The 18,918-nt window shown below is 42.1% G+C and overlaps 1 protein-coding gene and 1 long non-coding RNA gene across 2 annotated transcripts in view; both read right to left on the bottom strand.

The window, feature by feature from the left end:
• Nucleotides 1-10,237, bottom strand: part of LOC130043840 (uncharacterized) — a 152,217-nt gene extending 141,980 nt beyond the window's left edge. Inside the window, exon 1 of the long non-coding RNA XR_008795370.1 lies at nt 10,205-10,237. This is a non-coding gene — a long non-coding RNA (uncharacterized LOC130043840). The remainder of the gene's footprint in view (nt 1-10,204) is intronic.
• Nucleotides 1-18,918, bottom strand: part of AP1G1 (adaptor related protein complex 1 subunit gamma 1) — an 81,816-nt gene that overhangs the window by 59,968 nt on the left and 2,930 nt on the right. The gene's annotated exons all lie outside the window — the stretch shown is intronic.

Below are 18,918 nucleotides of genomic sequence, written 5' to 3'. Positions count from 1 at the left end.
GCAGCAAGACAAGGACGTACCCTACCCACTGTATTATCTCTCTGGCCAGTATATATAAAATTTTAAAGTAAGCAAAATCAATATGCTACACAATCAACTAGTATAATAAGAAAAACAATGCTATTATAGATCTTAGCAACCAATAAATACAAAACTGGTTTGTATTTATTGGTTGCTAAGATCTATAATAGCATTGTATAAATACAATACAATTGTATAAACACAATAAATACAAAACCAGTTTTGACTGTTTAAAGTACAGTGTTTTTGAAAACAACCTTAAGTAAGAACCCAAACTTAATGCATGGGAAACAAATGAAGTCTATGTCAAATAATAAATCAATAGTAATACTGTTAGAAAGTAACTTTCCCCTATGTAGACCTCAATGACTACACAAAGCAAAGAATAATGGGGGAAGTGGTAGGGGGGGTAATCCAACAGGGAGGAAAAGTAAGAAAAACAAGGTAACTGTAACAAATTCTCAGCCAACAACCACAACAGCACGGAAATATTATTATGTCATTAGCTTTTATGGAGAAAATTAAAGCTCCAGGCTGTTATCTACCTTGTACAAGGTTACAGAATTAGTTACTAGCCTGACTCATGCATGTCTTGTGATTCCTCTACTTGGCACTCTTCCTTCAATGCTAGGGTGCTCTAGATTAGAGTCAAGGAGAGAAAAGGTGTCATGAGCTATGACAACTTACTACTACTTAATTTCCTTATATATCACAAGAAAATATCTTTAGTATAAAAAAGGTTCATTAGCATAAGAAAGATTTTAATCTATTTCAGGAAACATTCTTTTTTTTGATAAGGGCACACCTGGAGATGCTCAAGGGTTACTCCTGGCTCTGAACTCAGGAATATACTCAGGAGACATAAGGAATTAAGCCCGGGTGGGCCACATGCAAGGCAAGAGCCCTGCCTGCTATACTATCGCTCCAGCCCCAGGAAACACATCCTAAAATCAAAACTATAAAGTGTCTAATTTCAGAAAGAACATGAACACAATGCACAGAGACTCCTGTCTCTTCCTCCAAATGCAACCAGACAAAATACAAGCCATAGTGACCTAAGGACCCTGAAAAGCAGTGACAATAAGCAGACTGGAAAAGGAGCGCAGAATTGAAAATTCCACTCAATTGGCAAGAGTAATAATTAGCAAAAAGGTTTTCCTCCACTATAGCCCAGCCTAGCCTAATGTCAGCGCCCAAACCCTAGAACTGTTCTCTTATAGAGATGGAACTCTTATTTTTAAATAAATAAATAAGCCTCTCTTTCTGATCCAATAAGCAGAAAAAGAATGACCAAAATAATGGAAAATGCTCTCTTTTGGCTTTTTCTCCCCCCCCCATTTCCTCCACTCCTACACTAGGGAATTACCCAAAGGCAGTAACAGTCAAGCAGTCACCTAAAAACTGTGGAACGAAAATGTCTCTCTTTCCAAGAAAACAACACAATCCTAAAAGCAAATTGTGCTTTAAAATGAGCTCTTATATGTGTGTGTATAATATATATATGCAGCAAAAGCTGACAAATTATTCCCAATCATAATTAGAAATTTCAGCAGGATTCTGTTCTTAAGTAAATGTATCAGCAATGCCCTATCAACAAAGAATACAGAAGATCCAAATGCCATCACCAACAAACTGGACTGAACCTATACACCTGCCCTACAGACAGAACATTCCTGAAGACATGGTCTGGTGAGAGAGAAGAGTAATAAATTTGAGTGGAAATCATACATATTGTCTATGAATTACACTAAAAATCAGTTTAAAAAAATGAAAAAAATGTGCAAGTTCTTGAAATTAAACAACATACTAAACTGAATGAAAACAAACACATTACTCATAATTTGTTACAAAAGAAACACCTCAAATGCTTCTACTTTAAGAAATTAGAAAAAGAGCAAGTAAACCCAAAAGTAGTAGGAAAAACAAATATGAAACAATATATTTCATAGCCAAGTCAAATAAGCCAAAAGCTGATTCTTAAAAAAAAAAAAAAAATCAAAAAACCTCTGGCCAGATTTTAACATAGTTTAAAATATCAAGAATAAAGGAGGAAATATTACCACAAATGTTCAATGTAAAACTAGGTAATAGTTAGGACTAGAGAGCTAATACAGGGGGTAGGGCACACTAGCCTTGCATGCGGCTGACTCAGGTTCATCCCCAGCATCCCATGGTCCCCTAAGTACCAGCAGGAATAATTCCTGAGGGCAGAACTAGAGTAACTCCTGAGCATCACCAGATGTGGCACAAAAAAACAAGAAAATAAAGTTAAATAAAATTATAAATAATTCAACGCATAGCACAACCAACATCATATGCAAAAAAAAAAAAAGTGAATGAATCTCTGAGGCTAGAAAGAGAGTACAGGAAGTAAGGCACTTGCCTTGCAAACAGCCAAGCCGTTGATCCCTGGCACCGCATATGGTCCCCCAAGAACTGCCAGAGGTCACTCCTGAGCAAAGAGACAGAGCCACGTACAGTCCCTGAAGCACTGCCAGGTGTGGCATAAAAAAAAAAAAATGAACCTCAGCTTAAATCTCACATTTTATACAACAAACATTAACTCACGCTGGACCATAGAACTGAACATAAAATGTAAAATTAAAAAAAAAAATCTTAAAAGAAATAGGAAAAATACATCCATGACCTAGAATTAGCCAAAATCTGAGGGAAAAACTCTTGTCCAAGAACAGATAACCAGATAAAGAAACTACGGGGAAGGAAAAATAACAATGGTACATATGGTACATAAAGGTAAAAAGGTAAAGGCCCTCCCGTTGTTCATCGATTTGCTCAAGCGGGCCCAGTAACGTCTCCATTGGATGGAGACTTTGTTGTTACTGTGCATATCGAATACGTCACGGGGAGCTTGCCAGGCTTTGCCATGCAGGCTAGATACTCTCAGTAGTTTGCCGGGCTCTCTGAGAGGGGTGGAGGAATCGAACTCGGGTTGGCCATGTTGGCTGCATGCAAGGCAAACGCCCTACCGCTGTGCTATCGCTCCAGCCCTGTATATGGTACACAGACACAATAAAATACTGCTCGATCATAAGGAAAAATGAAATCATGTAATTTGCTGCAAAGAGGATGGATCTGGAGAGTATTGTGCTGAGTGTGTTAGTGAGCAGAGTCAGATATAGAATGATTTCTCTCATGTGTGGGAAAGGATGGGAGTGGATCGAGAGAGAGGGGTGACTGGAACTAATGGTGGAGGGAAGTGGACATTCCGCAGGAGAGTGTGGTAAGGGACGGTGAGATGCATGAAACCCTATCATAAACAGTATTGTAGATCATGGTACCTAAAAAAGAAAAAAACAAAAACAACTATGGTTTTTAGGCCATATGCAGCTATAATCAGGGCTGACTTCTGGCAGGGTCAGAGGACCATGTGAGTGCTAGGGACGGAACTCAGGTGGGCTGAGTGCAAGGCAAACACCCTCACTATCCAGGGCACTACAAAATAATAAAAATGACAACTGTATGAGAGAGAGAGAGAGAGAGAGAGAGAGAGAGAGAATTTAATCTGAGATAATCAATTTATAAAAATCTGTAAAATTTGAGGAAGGAGGCTAGGGATGTGATTCAAGCATGTGTGAGCCTGAGTTGAATCCCTGCCACCATATAACCCCACCTAAATTCTGCCAGGTAAAAAACCCTATAGCTCTACCAGGTGTGGACCCCACAATTGAAAGAACAACTGTATAGCTTATTTGCTGTCTGCTCTATAACCTGACAAAGGTGTGCTAAAGTTTATCACTAAGATTGTTCCTGACAATTTCTCCTTTCATATCTAACCATTTACATTTAGTATTGCAATGGTTTTATTTAATGCCTAAATGTTCGTATTTTATATACACTTGACATAGATTTTATCAAAATAAAATGTCCCTCTTACTCTCTTTAAAACTAATTAAAAGTAGTTATTTATTAGTACAAAAATGAAAAGGAAGAGGCCAGAGGGATACAACAGGCATCACGGCACCTGCCTCGCACACAGCTGACCCAGTTTGATACCTGACACCAGATGATTCCCCCAGCACTGCTGAGAGCAAACTACCCTCCAACACAGAACTCTGAGTAGCCCCAAACCCCACCATAAATTGTTTTTAAAAGAGCAGAGAAAAATTTTAAAATGACTCACTAAAATGTATGTGGGAAATGTGACTTAAGAAAATGCCTTTCTAGTTTATGAAGGTTCTTTGACAATATAAACTTATAAAGGAAAGAGAATCCATTTTTGAAATTTTTCTATCAAAAATGGTAAGACAATAGTATAAGAGGTAAGGCATCTGCCTTACATGCAGCAGACCCCGGGCCCATCCCAGTGTTGTACATGGTCTCCCCAGCATTGCAAGTGATCACTCCAGAGCACAGAATCAGGAACTGCTCGTAAGCACTGCTTGTTGTAGCCCAAACACACACACACACACACACACACACACACGACACAAAATTAACAAGGAGATTTGAAGCTTACACTAGATTACATACCCAGAGTGATCGTAACTACTATAAAAATTTCTAAGCACCAAGACAAGAAAGAATGACCACATATTTTCTCCTAAAATTAATCACCATAAAGGTAAAAGGTCATTCTCTAAAATCTCCACAAGTATCTTTAGGGGATAAAGATTTTCCTTATTATAGTAAAAGCAACACAAGGCCATGATTACCTTTTTCTCTTTGAAATGCCTGCTTTTTCCACTCAAACATAAAACTCCTTAAGGTCAGACCCTGTTGGTTTTATTTATCCCTCTATTTCCCTTGCCTAAATGAGCAAGAAATTGATTAATACTATATGTATTGAAATCTAAATGCTAAAAAAGTCATCTCTAAAGAAAATGTAATGCCACAAGCCACAGTGAGTACAGAGTGAGCCATTTGCCCTGCATGTGGCTGCAGCCAGGTCCCCAACACCTCAATGGTCCCTGCGATTACCACGAGGTGAGAGGGATGAGAGGGGAGCAGAGGGAAATATACTTGCTCTCTCCGAAGTACAGAGACTGCTTACTGACTGCTCACAAAGAGCTATGACAAAGGATTCAACCCAGTCTCCTATTTAGTGGTTTTCATCGCAGATCCAGTGCTGATACACAAACATAAAAGCGCTTGAAACACTTTTCCATTAACTTTCTTTGTTCTTCTGAACTCAACATTATCAGACCATGAACTCTGAGCTATCAACACCAAAATTCAAAAAATAAATCATAAATTAAAAGGAAAGGATCCAGAAGAGGATCCAAAGAGACAGACAGGGGTTAAAGAGCTTGCCTTGCAGGAGGCTGATCCTGGTTAGAAACCCTGGCCCACATATGGTCCCCTAATCAGGCACTGCCAGGGGTCACTGAGCCCCGGACTAGAGCCAGGAATAGCCCTGGAGCACTTCCAGATGAGGCCCAATCCTCCTCCTCCTCTACAAAGAAAATGAGATGTTCTGGTTTTTGTCTGTTTCGGGGCCACACAACTGCAGTGCTCAGTGGCTACTCCCGGTGCAGGACTAAGGGACTACATGGTGCCCACGTCTCCCTGGCCTCCAAAATTCAAAGCATGGGTCCTTTGAGCTCGCTCCAGCCCAAAATTACCTTCTTTTCTAGACAACACAAAAACTATAAAATTTTTCTCACCGAACAGAAAAGATGCAGGAAGTTAAGGGTTAACTAACTTTGACACTGATGATTATGTAATATCCAGCCACAGATTTTTAAGTATGACTACAGTATTTAAGGGCTTTAGGTCAACATTAGGCAAAATCCTCCAAAAGAAGTTACTGTGCCGGGGCTGCAGCGACAGTACAGCAGGTAGATAGTATGCAGCTGATCGGGATTCAAATCCCAGCAACCCATATGGTACCCCCAGCCTGCCAGGAGTAATTCCTGAGCACAGAGCCAGGAATAACCCCTTAGTTAACCCACTAGGTGTGGTCCAGAAACAAAACAAAGAATACACTGTGCTTTTTCTCTAGCATTCTTCATAGCCTGTTGCCAATTTCCATACTTAAACTTCCACATGGAATCCCTGTATCAGATGTCAATTTAATGTTTATCTGAATTGCTTTAGCGCACTTAAAACTTGCAAAATACTGCTGGAAACAGTGAAATAAAAAATCAGTAGTTTATGCTTCAAACTTTATTTTCTGATATCCTTACAGGTACCAACTGCCATTAATATGACTTACTGGGGGTTTTCACTACCCGTGAGTTTCTGTGGGTTTCCTTTTTTAGGCACGAGAAAGAGGAGGAAGGAGTGACAGTGTATATCTATTTCCCCTGCCTGAAGGAATGTCTTCATAGCAGGGAGGTATTTTAAAAGACGGACGGGGGGGGGGGGGGGGAAACAGTATTAATATTTAACTATTTGAACAAGAGATTAAAACTGGAATAAGAATTTTAGTCATTGAAGGGGGTATGGTGCCGCCAGCAGGTCAATCTGTAGCTGTGAGGTGAGTGCATCAGCAGCCTGGTGGCGCCTTCAGACTTCCAGATAACCCAAAATTGCTGCTGTGCCTTTGGCCAGACCCCAAAAACCTGGGGCAAAGTTTACCAAGAAAGTAAACGGCCAAAAGTTAGGTATGTGGGAAACACACCCACAAACCACCTCCAGCTCGGCTATATCATTGGAGGCATGGCCTCTCTGGTTCCTGATTGAACTGCTTAATGGCCATGATCCCAGAGACTCAGAAACAAATCTCGAAACCCAGTGGCTTTTGGCAGAAATGCGTCCGATCCCTGCAGTAGGTTACCGGTGCTGGGCCGACGCAGGTGGGAATAGGTTTCATGCCTTGGCCTGTTCCCATCCCCCCCTCCCCGCAGCCCAGTGACCGCCTCCTTCAGAGGCCACTGGACAGTCAGGTTTGGGCCCCCAGTGACGAGACACACAGGGCCTCACGGGATGGGGGTGGAGCCGGGCCTGTCCTCCCCACCACAATGAGAACCCAAGTCATCGCCCATGAATGGCCTCTCTGGCTCCTGATCAAGCTGCTTAACGGCCATGAACCCAGAGACTCAGAAACAAATCTCAAAGCCCAGTGGCTTTTGGCAGAAATGCGTCCAGACCCCACAGTACGTTACTGTTGCCTGGCTACCCCAGGGAGGAAAGGGTGTTGTCCCTCCGCCTGCTCCCCCTTGGCAGCTCGGTGGCCATCATCTTCCAGAGGCCATTGGACAGTCAGGCTTGGGCCCGCAGTGACAAAACTTGTTGGGCCTCAGGGGATGGGGGTAGGGGGGAGCCGGGCCTGTCCTCCCCACCCCAACAAGACCCCAAGTCATCACCCACGAACGGCCTCTCTGGCTCCTGATCAAGCTGCTTAACGGCCTTGATCCGAGAGACTCAGAAACAAATCTCGAAACCCAGCGGCTTTTGGCAGAAATGCATACAGACCACGCAGTAGATTACTGTCACTGGGCCACCCCAGGGAGGAAAGGGTGTTGTCCCTCTGCCTGCTCCCCCTTGGCGGCTCAGTGGCCATCATCCTCCAGAGGCTACTGGACAGTCAGGTCTGGGCCCGCAGTGACGAAACTTGTTGGGCCTCACAGGGGTGGAGCCAGTCCTGGTCTCCCCGTCCCAAGGAGACCCCAAGTCATCGCCCATGAATGGCCTCTCTGGCTCCTGATCAAGCTGCTCAATGGCCATGATCCCAGAGATTCAGGAGCAAATCTCAAAACCCAGTGGCTTTTGGCAGAAATCCCTCCAGATTTAAGTGTTAAAATTTCGGAATTTCAAAATCGCGCAGCCCTACTGCAGCCACGTGACATCGTATGTTACTCATAACCAGCAATAGAACACAAATTGTCTACTGTTGCCTTTTCAGCAGATCTGAGTGTTGGGGTAAAATTTCAAATAATAATGGTGAGTCTGGTGTCGAAATATTGAATGTGATCAAAGTAGAGAAGAGAGTAATGTGGTAATCATCTGCCCCACAGGTAGGGGGAGAGTGTGGGATGGGGGTATACTGGGTTTTTTGGTGGTAGAGAATGGGCACTGGTGAAAGTAAGGGTATTTCGTTGTATGACCTAGACTTAGACCCGAAAGCTTTGTAACTGCTCTCATGGTGATTCAATAAATAAATTATAAAAAATGGAAAAAAAAAGAATTTTAGTCATTGAAAAGGCAGATACCACTGTAGGGACAGGGGCAGTTCTTTTTTGTTTTGTTTTGTTTTTTTCTTGGGGGGGGGGGGGCAGGGGCTGGCAGTGCTCAGGACTTACTCCTGACTCTGAACTCAAGAATAATTTCTGAAGGTGCTCAGGAGACCATTAGGGATGTCAGGGATGAAACTCACGTTGGCCACATGCAAGGCAACTGTCCTACCTGCTACACTACTGCTTTGGCCCCAAGAGACAATTAATTCATCAGGTTTCACCATGGCCTAGAAGAAACACTCAAGACATCCCAACTTCATATGCTCTTGTTTCAAGCTCATAGTGCAACTTTCTGATTAACAAAAACTCAACAGAATGGACAGGTACCTTGCCTCCCAAGTACCTACACATACACAAAAATAAATAAATAAAAAACAGTATAAAAGAATAATCTCTTGTGAATAACAGTTATTCTCACTTATACATAAGAGTTTGATGAAGCTGCATCATCCCTAGAACTACTAAAACAAATTTCAAAACTAAAGGAGGCTGTCAAAAGCGTGATACAGCCAGATATCACCATGCCCTATCCGGGCAATCAACTGATATCCTTCTAAAGAGGTGTTTAGCACTTTCTCCCCCTAAAACGTAGGTATCTTCTTTAGAACGCTGTTAAGAGTGGGAGCGGCAGTGGTGTCCAGTGATAGCTCAGTGGCAAAGGCACATGCCCTGCATATGTGAGGCACCCCAGCTACAACCCTCATGCACCAGGCATGATCCCAGCAACTCTGGGATCTCTGGCACCACAACAAAATGTGCCATCTCCAGCATACTCCAATGTGTGCAAGAAACAGAACTGAAGAGGGCCAGAGTGATACTATGGTGGGTAGGGCTTTTGCCTTGCATGCAGCCAACCGGGGTTCAATTCCCAGCATCCCATATGGTCCCCTAAGCACCACCAGGAATAATTCCTGAGGCACAGCCAGGAATAACCACTGTGCATCATGGGGTGTCCTAAAAAGCCAAAAAAGAAAAAGAAACAAACACAACCGAAGAGCACAACCCTTAGCAAGCACAAGTGCACTTACTAAAACTAAAGTATGTGACCAGTGGCAACTATCGTGGACATGTGCAAGCACCACAACCAGATGGTCAACCCCCAGAGAACACAACCAAGCACCACAATTAATTATGCCCAAGCACCAGTTATATCAACAAAGGAAGGAGGGGGGGACAGGATGCCAGAAGAATATTCCTTTTTGTCTAACTATCCATAGCCAAAAGTGACCAAATCTGAGGTTTAAAAACCAGACAGATGTATATAAATGCAAATGTGCCTACTGAATAATTCAATTGCATTAAATTGAACAAAAAGCAAAAAAGACCAAATAAATATTGATCAGCATCTAATTTGACACTAATAAAATCAAAAGCAATTTTGCGCTCTTCCAATTCTAGTATTATTAGCTAAAGCATTCAGAGGCATCACAATTATAAATTGCCACAAAAATTCTTAAAACAGAACTTGAGATATGGTGCTAGGCAGCATGGGGCAAGGCACAGCACTGGGCAGTCCAATGGCTCGGAGGTGCCTGCAACAGGATCAGACTCAGGGCTGATGCCAGCCAGGTGTCTACTATCTGAGCTACCTCCCCAGTATGAGGGCAGGGGATCTGTTGTTGTTGCTTTGGGGTGGGGGTGGGGGGGGGTGGAAGGAGAAGGCAGGGAATCTCCCAAGCAATGCTCAGGAGGCCCAAGAATTCCATTGGTGATTCTCAGCTAACCAAGCCAGTAGCTCAATGCAAGGGCCCAAAGATACAATGCTGCTTGGATCCTAGGACCAGGGGTTCCCAGGCCTCCCAACAGTACAAAAGGCCTCCAGGGTCATTTCCAGCACTATCCAGTAGCCTCTATGACCGCCATCTGGAGATGCTCAGGGGACCAGTTCAAAATCAGTTTGGATGCATGTGAGGCATGAGCTCTAACTGCTGAACTATCTATATATTACCCCAAAATCCCTCCAAAAAAGAATTTATTTTGTTTGAGGGGTTTTGGTTGTGGGGGGAAGGGGCCAAGGGTCACACCTGGCAATGCTCCGGACTTACTCCTAGCTTTGCACTCAGGGATCACTCCTGGCGGTGTTCAAGGGTGCTATATGTGGTGCTGAGGACTGAACCCGAGTCAACTGTGACCAAGGTAAGTAAGTGCCCTGCCTACCGTACTATCTCTCTGGCCCTTCAAAATCTTAGTTACTGTATCAACAACAACAAAAGGAAGCAGAACAGGGAGGATGGGGTTAAGTGATTTAATACAGGGGTCCAGGGCCCTTGGTGTCTCTTAATAGCCTAAGCATGGTCCCAACACCTCTGCTGTGTGAGCCTGTCAGCTCTGACATCTGGGACCCCAGGTGCATCATGTGATTTCCAACTGTGTCATAAGTAAAGGATGTTCACTCACCACAGCCAGGCAAGTGCACCTCTGGTAAAGACGTGTGTGAATACCACACCAACCCCTGGTGAACACAACCAGAATGTGCCATTTTACAGGTGTTAAAACCCCAGGCAAGCAGGCGTGCAAGCAGCTAGCCAAGTGCACAAGCACCACAGTCAAGTATCTGAGCACAAAAACCAGATGCACGACCCTTGGTGCACACCACAACCAGGCATAAATGTGACCCCGGGCATCCAACAGCATCGACAAGGAAGTGACAAGCCATAAATAGATGATCTAATGGAAGGAGAAAGGGACAAATTTTTCTCTTATTATATCCTTCGTAAAGCCAAGTTTTGTTAATGTTGAATACTAAGAAACAGAGTCCTTAGAAAAGTAAAGATTCATTTTTAACTCATTTCTACCATTAGACAGGGATTGGGAAAGTTCCACTTCAATGGCGTCAAAACTAAAATGGGGCCAGAGCAATAGTATAGTGGTAAGGTGTTTGCCCTGCATGCAGCCAACAAAGATTCAATCTCTGGCATTCCCTGTGGCCCCTGAGCACAGAGGAGTGATTCCTGAGTCCAGAGCCAGGAGTAATCACTAAGTATTGCCAGGTGTGACCCAAAAGAAAAAAAAATCTATAAAATAGGGACCAGGGAAAGAGCTCAAAGTGGAGGAGCACATGTCCTACATGTGTAAGAACCCCAGTCTGATCTCCAGCACCACAGTGCTCTCTGAGTTCTGCCAGAGGGCTCCTGAAGGTGCCCCAGGCCTGCCAGGCTCTAGCACACTCACCCCCAGAGTGGCCCCGGAGCAACACTGTTCTGGAGACCTACCGACCACAGCCCACCAAAAGCAATACCTAGGCAGGGCCAGAGCAATAATACAGTAGGTGATTCCTGAGCACTGCCAGGAGTGACTCCTGAGTGCAGAGCCAGAAGCCCAGCCCTGAGCACCAGCGGGTGTTGCTCACAAAGAGAAAGAAAAGAAACTAGAAACAAAGTTACATTCGTATAACTTTTACTAAGGACCTAAAACTAGGACACTGATAAATGATAAGTCACCACAGTATTGAAAAAGTCAGGCATCCCAAAATTAATACATGAATACAGTGCAAATTCAAGCAATAGGCTCTTTTGAGGTTTTCTGAACTCAACAGAATTATTTTCAATCAATAAAGATAAAAGAATAAATGCTTTGGACTGGGGACAGGGCTCACTTGATAGAGTCCATGTTTGACAGGTATAAGGTCCTGGGTTCAATCCCCACCACCAAAACATATATAATATACAATGATAATAAGTGTTTAAAGTGTTTAAAGTAAACAAAAAATTTAAATAACTTTCCTTGAAGTTTTTCTTCATAAAAGTTACTTTTCTATAAAGTTTTCCTCAAAATAAGAGAGAAAGAGAACACCAGAAATAGAATAAAAATATATTTCGGAAGTTTTGAGATAAGAGAAAGTATGATTTTATTTAACTCTGGCATAGCTAACTTATCATACAAAGAAAATTCAGACCTCCCTAATTCACAAGATTGGATGGTTAACTCCAGATAAATACCTCTGTGTATTTATCTGAATTAATAGGCTATAAGATGTTCCTACAAGATTAAAAAAAAAACTTATAATGGGGCTGGAATGGTAGTACACAATCCCCGGCATCCCATATGGTCCCCCGAGCAGTGGCTGGAGTAATTCCTGAGTGCAGGAATTATTATTATTGTCATTAGATAGTCAACAACAACCTATTTAAAAAGTAACCTGGCAACAATAACATTTAAAATATATTTTCTTTGGAGCAACAGTACAGCGGGTAAGGCGTTTGCCTTGAATGCGGCCGGCCCGGGTTCAATTCCCAGCATCCCATATGGTCCCCTGAGCACCGCCAGGAGTAATTCCTGAGTGCAGAGCCAGAAGTAACCCCTGTGCATTGCCAGGTATAACCCAAAAAGAAAAAATTATATATATATATATATTTCCTTTAACCTAGAAACCCTACCTTATAAACACTAATCTGCAGAAATACAATCATCAGGAACAAATAGGGTAATGTCTATAAAGATATTTACTGTATCACTTTGTAGTGGCAAAATATGGAAACAATGTCCATAAGAAAATAGCTAAATATTGTATAGTATATCCACACTATGAGACACAATAGGAATACTTAAAATAACAAGATAAAATTACAATTATATGTATCTTTTTTTGTGAAAACAAAAAAATTTCCATATGCACATTTATGTTAGCATATAATATTTGACCAAGATGGAGAGAAATAATGAAATTTACACAATAGCCTAGTAAAATGATTGTAATAATGAAAGGGTTGACGAAAACAAAGTGCTTTATTAAAGAATGTCTTACTTAGGGGCTGGAGCAACAGTACAGCAGGTAGGGCACTGCCTTATACTAGACTGATCTGGGATTAATCTCCAGCATCCCTCATGATCTCCTCAGCACCACCTTTAGTTATCCCTGTGTGCAGTCAGGAGTAAACTCTGAGTACCACTGGGTGGCCAAAAATAAACTTTTTTTAATGTTTATTACAATGGACACCTATTATTTTGTAAATAAAAAGACAAAAAAATCCCTCATCATTACAAAAGTGTCATTCAAAAACAAAGGGGGGAGTCAACAGCAAATCATGGAATTATTAATAAATTTTCATTTGGAGGAAAAAGATTGAAGCATTTAACTTCTATTGATTTTCCTCAACATAATAAAGTACATAATAAGTATTCAAAAGAAAAAAGATAACAGAAAGAATATATTCCTTTACTGTCACTTGGGTTCGATTTCTCCGTCCCTCTCAGAGAGCCCGGCAAGCTACCAAGAGTATCCAGCCTGCATGGCAGAGCCTGGCAAGCTCCCCATGGCATACTGGATATGCCAAAAACAGTAACAAGTCTCACAATGGAGACGTTACTGGTGCTCGCTCAAGCAAATCGATGAACAATTTGCTCCACAGTGCTACAGTCCAGTGCTACTGTCACTTGAAGTTTCTGCATAACAAACGTGGGAGAGAGTTCAAAAGGCTAAAGTGCCAACTTTGAATGCCGGAGGCCATGTCAGATCTCCAATATCCCTGTAGTTCCCTAACCACCTCTAGTTGCAACCCCAAACACCAAGCAATGAGTGGCCCCCAAGCACCACAAATGTCCCAAAATAGAGGAATGGGGGAGAGATGAATAAATCCCGAGAAAAGAATGTCTGTTTCAGGGGTTAGAGCCATACTGGGGCTGAATGCACACTTTGTGTGCAGGAGACCTGGGCCTAGGTTCAATCCCCAGCACTGCATACCATGAGTATCACTAGAAATGACCACCAAAGACCAAGACATCAATACCCCGCAAGAAAACCCAAGTGTGGTCCCCAAAGAGAATTCCAATCTCAGATTTAAATGCCTAAATAGTATTTTCAAGATTGTGAATGTGGTTCAGTGGTACAGCACTTGTCGTCCAACTGTGAGGCCCTGTACTCAATCCCTGGCAAACAGAAGAAAAATTAAATAATGTTCACATACATGGACAAAAGGTTTTGCACATGTTTTCTTTAGAGACCACACATAACAGTGCTGGAGTAAGGGAACCGCTCGCTCACTGAGATGCTCTGCCTCCACGGTTCAAGTCTAATTGCTCACGGGCCACTAGGGCGACTCCGGAGGTGCTGGGTGTGGGTGAAATATTGAGGGTCAAATTCAGAATGTTCACATATGCCAAGCATGTGCTCTAACACTTGAGCCATCTTCTTGGCCCTGCATATGCTTTCGAAACCCAAATTCTAAACTTCAATGGCATCAACCCTACCAATTAGATGACTCGCAGTAGATTCCCACAATCCAGGACTCTGCTTTTGACCTGAGCACTGGCCAATTACCATACCTGAATACATAAACACTTTCCATATTACTTTCATTCTTATCATCTTTATTCTGCAGTTATTTTATGCTGGGCATTGTACTATGTATGTCAAAGAGATGTCCTCTAAGAGCTCCAGGAAGAGACAATATAACATGTACTAAAAAGTCACACCTCCTTTTGCCTGAAGGGAAAGGGAAAGAGGAATAGGTTCACAAACCGGAAGGGTCAAAGACAAGCATTCCAGGTAAACACAGAGCAAGTACCTTGAATCTGAAAGAACAGTGTATTCAAAGAACAGTAAAGGCCCTCCCGTTGATCGTCGATTTGCTCGAGCGGGCCCAGTAACGTCTCCATTGGAGACTTTGTTGTTACTGTGTCTGGCATATCGAATACTCTCGGTAGCTTGCCGGGCTCTCCGAGAGGGGCGGAGGAATCGAACTCGGGTCGGCCATGTTGGCCGCGTGTAAGGTGAACGCCCTACCCGCTGTGCTATCGCTCCAGCCCAGAGAACAGAGGGGCGGAGGAATCGAACTCGGGTCGGCCATGTTGGCCGCGTGTAAGGTGAACGCCCTACCCGCTGTGCTATCGCTCCAGCCCAAAGAACAGTAAAAAGCTAAATGTGTGTAAGTCAAAATAATGAGACCAAAGGCTGTTAAAATATAGTTCTGGGGCCATAGATATATTACTTTCCTTGCACGCCAATCCCTGACATCCCAGATAGTTTCCCGATCACTACCACAAGTGATTTCTGAAAGCAGAGCCAGGAGTAAGCCCTGAGCATAGCCAGATGTGCACCCCCCCACCCCGCCAAAAAAAAGAGAAAAGAAAAAATATGTGTGTGTATGTGTACACACACATACACACATCATTATAAGGGCCAGAGAGACAATATAGCAAGTAGGGAGTTTGCCTTGAACACTGCCCACCTGGGTTCAATCCCCAGCACCATTAGGAGTGATCCCTGAGCATAGAGTCAAGAGTAAGCCCCGAGTACCCCGAGTGTGGCCCCCTCAAAAAAACATATGTATATAATTGTAAGCTATTTCCTCATTCTACTTTATTAAGTAATCAATATCACTTATTAACTTCTAATAATATAAAGGTTTTCAATTTTTTGTTTGTTTTTGGACTACTCCCAGCTCTGTGAAAAGGAGTCGCTCCTGGCAATGTGTGGGGGACCATGAGGTGTCGGGAACTAAACCTGAGCCTCCCTCATGGAAGCATGCATGCCAACCCACTGAGAATAGTGTGCACTTGAGAACCAAAATGCAAGCATAACCTACAGTTTCTAAGTAAGGTAGTTTACTAAACAGAGGAGGCCACGCTGAAGAGTCCAGGCACAGGCCTTCTCTAGATCAGGGCTTCTTAACCTTACTCTCTGGACCAGGGAGATGCTTAAAGGGCTGGTGCTAGTGCTTTGCATATGGAACGTTCAGGACTGATCCCCAGCAACACCTGGTCCTCTAAAGACCTCAGACTTGATCCCTTTTTGTCTGAGAAATGGCTATACAAGCCCAAGTACATGAATATATAATAGGTACACAGATTTTTTAAATTACAATAAATCATAAAGTTTTATTGTAAACCAAGTTCAAGGCTACATGACTCCCAGACAGGGAGACAGTTCAACAGGCAAGTGCATACTTTGCATACTGAAGGCTGGTGTTTGGTCCCCAGCACCGCTTGGCCCCCTAGCAGGCCCCATCAGGAGCAGACCCCTTTCCCCAATCAGTTCTGCCAAGTGTGGCTCAAAAACATAGCAAGTCAGGTTCCCCCCTATGGGGAATGTCACCATAGTCCCAGCAGCAAGGCTCAGATGGGTCTTTACCAAAGTGGGCAACACAGCCCTCACCTTGCCACCACCAGATCTTGGACCAATCCCGGGAGGCTGGAGCTTCAGGGGCAATTGGGGGATGCTTTCAGTCTGTTCACTCAGAGAAGGTATGTATCTAGAGGGGGTACCGAGTAAGTTTTCTTGTTTGTTTTTCTGAAAAGAGGACAGTAACCTAGTAAATTTTGGAAACCTCTGGTCTACACAGAGTAACCTCAAAATAATACAGTTTTAAAGAAAATACAGAGTCCATGCCTTCACTGATAGAGACTTTTTTTTTTCCTTTTTAATCTCATATGGTAGGGTTAGAGGGAGGTTCAAAGGGCAGCAGCTCATACTTTACACGCAGAAGCCCTAGGCTCAGTCTCCTGCATGTCATGGTCTCGAGTATTTCCAACACTTTGGAGCACCACGCCTGGAGTATCGTCCAACCAATATGAGGTTCTTTCTTCTTAAATCAGATTTCCTTCAACAAGCCTACCAAAAACCTAGTATCATCGAAGACTCAATTAACTCTTAACAATTAACTAACACTGTGCCTAACTATTTTCAGTATCCCATTCATCTCTAATATTTTCAATGTATTTTAAGAGCATCATTTTCAAAAACTTCAATATGGAGTAAGAGGAACAAATCTTTGAGCAGATTTTTAAAACTAACTTCCTGGGACAGAGCAATAGTACATTAAGTATGGCCCTTGCCTTGCACAAGTGAACCAGGGTTTGATCCCTTAGACCCCAGCTGTTCCAAGCCTGCCAGGAGTGAGTACTAAGCACAGAGTCAGGTGTGATCCAAAAACAAACATTAACTTTCTTAACCTTGACATTAATGAAACTCTGAGCTGTACAAGTATGTGATCATTTACAAAATTTAGATATCATAATCAAAAAGTATATTGTGTCTATTTTTTGATTCTTAATTTTAACCCAAAAGTTTACAATTAGAGGGATACAAATGTTTTTACAATCTAAAGATCTAAAATTCAGGTACTTCTCATAGCTGCTCTTTCTCCCAAGAATTCAGACCCTTGCCTGAAAACCATACAGGACTCTCATACAACAAGCAAGCTACAGGGAACAAAGCAACTTCATATCAAATTGCACTATGACAGTTCCACTGTAACAGAGAAGGCGGTAAAAATTAAGTACTAGTCTTTAATATGTCTTTAGTTTTTCATAATGTACAAAGGTCACATATATTTTTCCCATCTTAAAAAAAATGATTTCCACTCAGACTACTTTTTGCTGATCTTTATAACATTAATTTTTCTCTTTCCAATGTTCTGAGCTTTTTTTTTAAATAAGGTTAACAATTAGCTAAAAAAAAAAAAAAAAAAACCTGTAAAGAAGCTACCAGTAGGGTGTTTGCATTGTATGGGGCCAATCCAGGTTCAATCCCTGGCATCTCATATGGTCCCCCAAGCACCACTGGGAATAATTCCTGAGTGCAGAGTCAGGAACCACCCCTGAGTAAGGCCAATGTGACTGAAAAACAAACAAAAAAAAAAACAAAATGTCATTCCCAGTTTCAATTATATTATCCTAAACCATACTTTTTTTTAATCAAAGTTTTAGTTAATACTGACCCAACAAGTATAGCAAGGGTGGGTATTTTTGCTTTATTTTGCTCTTCTGGATTCCTCAAACTTTGACAAGAGATTTTTCTTCTAGTAACTCGAACCCATACTAAATTAAATGTTTTGTGTTACTCCTATATGTGTGTGGAAGGGGGTGAGTGAGGGGGAGTTTGACACAATGACTTTACTCATTGATTATGATTCTCCCCCTTCTCTTTTTCCTTGTTGTTGCCATGTCGGAGGTCACACACCAATGTGCTACAGTAGATCTTCACAGCAGCACTAGGAACATCTGACCAATATGGGCAGTGCCAGGGAGTAACTCAAGGTCCATGCATGTAACACAGGCACTCTAAACTGAGCAATATATCCTTGGGCCCAAGAAAAAACTTACACATTATTCCTAAGGTAGAAATGACTTTATTTATTGAAATAAGATTTGTCACGTGGAAAAAAGAAAGGCTGGGCCAGAAAGTCACCTCCCAGGGCTGAATGTATGTTTTGCACAGAGGAGGCCCAAGATAGATCCCCAGCAACTGCACCACCAGTCCCCAGAGAATCACCTGGGGCAGTGGGCAAATGTAAAAGCCCTCATATTTTTAGACTAAGAAATAATTTTCCAAATATATAGTCACGAAATATAATGGCAAGGGTTAATCTAAAAGTTCTCTTCATTACATACTTGTTTGCAACCTATTATCCAGTATGAAAGAATTAGTAAAAGTAACACAGGGCCAAATAAGTCAAAATAAAGAACTGGAAACAGTTTCTAAAGCAAAGACTGACAATAACTGAAAATGGGTACACTTTGTACAAGTGTTGCAATTCAAAGAAAGGTAAAAGTTTTAGATTTTCTAGAACACAATCTAAAGAGTTGAAAGGTTTTCAACTTTTCATACAATTAAGTTTTGCTGTATATGCATTTCAAAATTCACATTAAATGCAAATAAGGGGATTAAGCATTCTAAAACTGTTTTGGGACAGTTTCCCATTCAATTTTTTTAATTAAAAATCTTTCAGAAAATACTTTTTTTCCCCATTTATGTAAGGTTTTTTAATAAATCACAAAGAAACTGTGGGTTTTGTTTTGGCATGTCATTGATTTCAATACT

The sequence above is a fragment of the Sorex fumeus genome, unplaced genomic scaffold, assembly GCF_029834395.1.
Source record: "Sorex fumeus unplaced genomic scaffold, SorFum_2.1 ptg000122l, whole genome shotgun sequence".
In the NCBI taxonomy this organism is placed as follows: Eukaryota; Metazoa; Chordata; class Mammalia; order Eulipotyphla; family Soricidae; genus Sorex; species Sorex fumeus.
The sequence above is the reverse complement of the archived record's forward strand: the minus strand, read 5'-3'. Positions and strand labels throughout refer to the sequence as shown.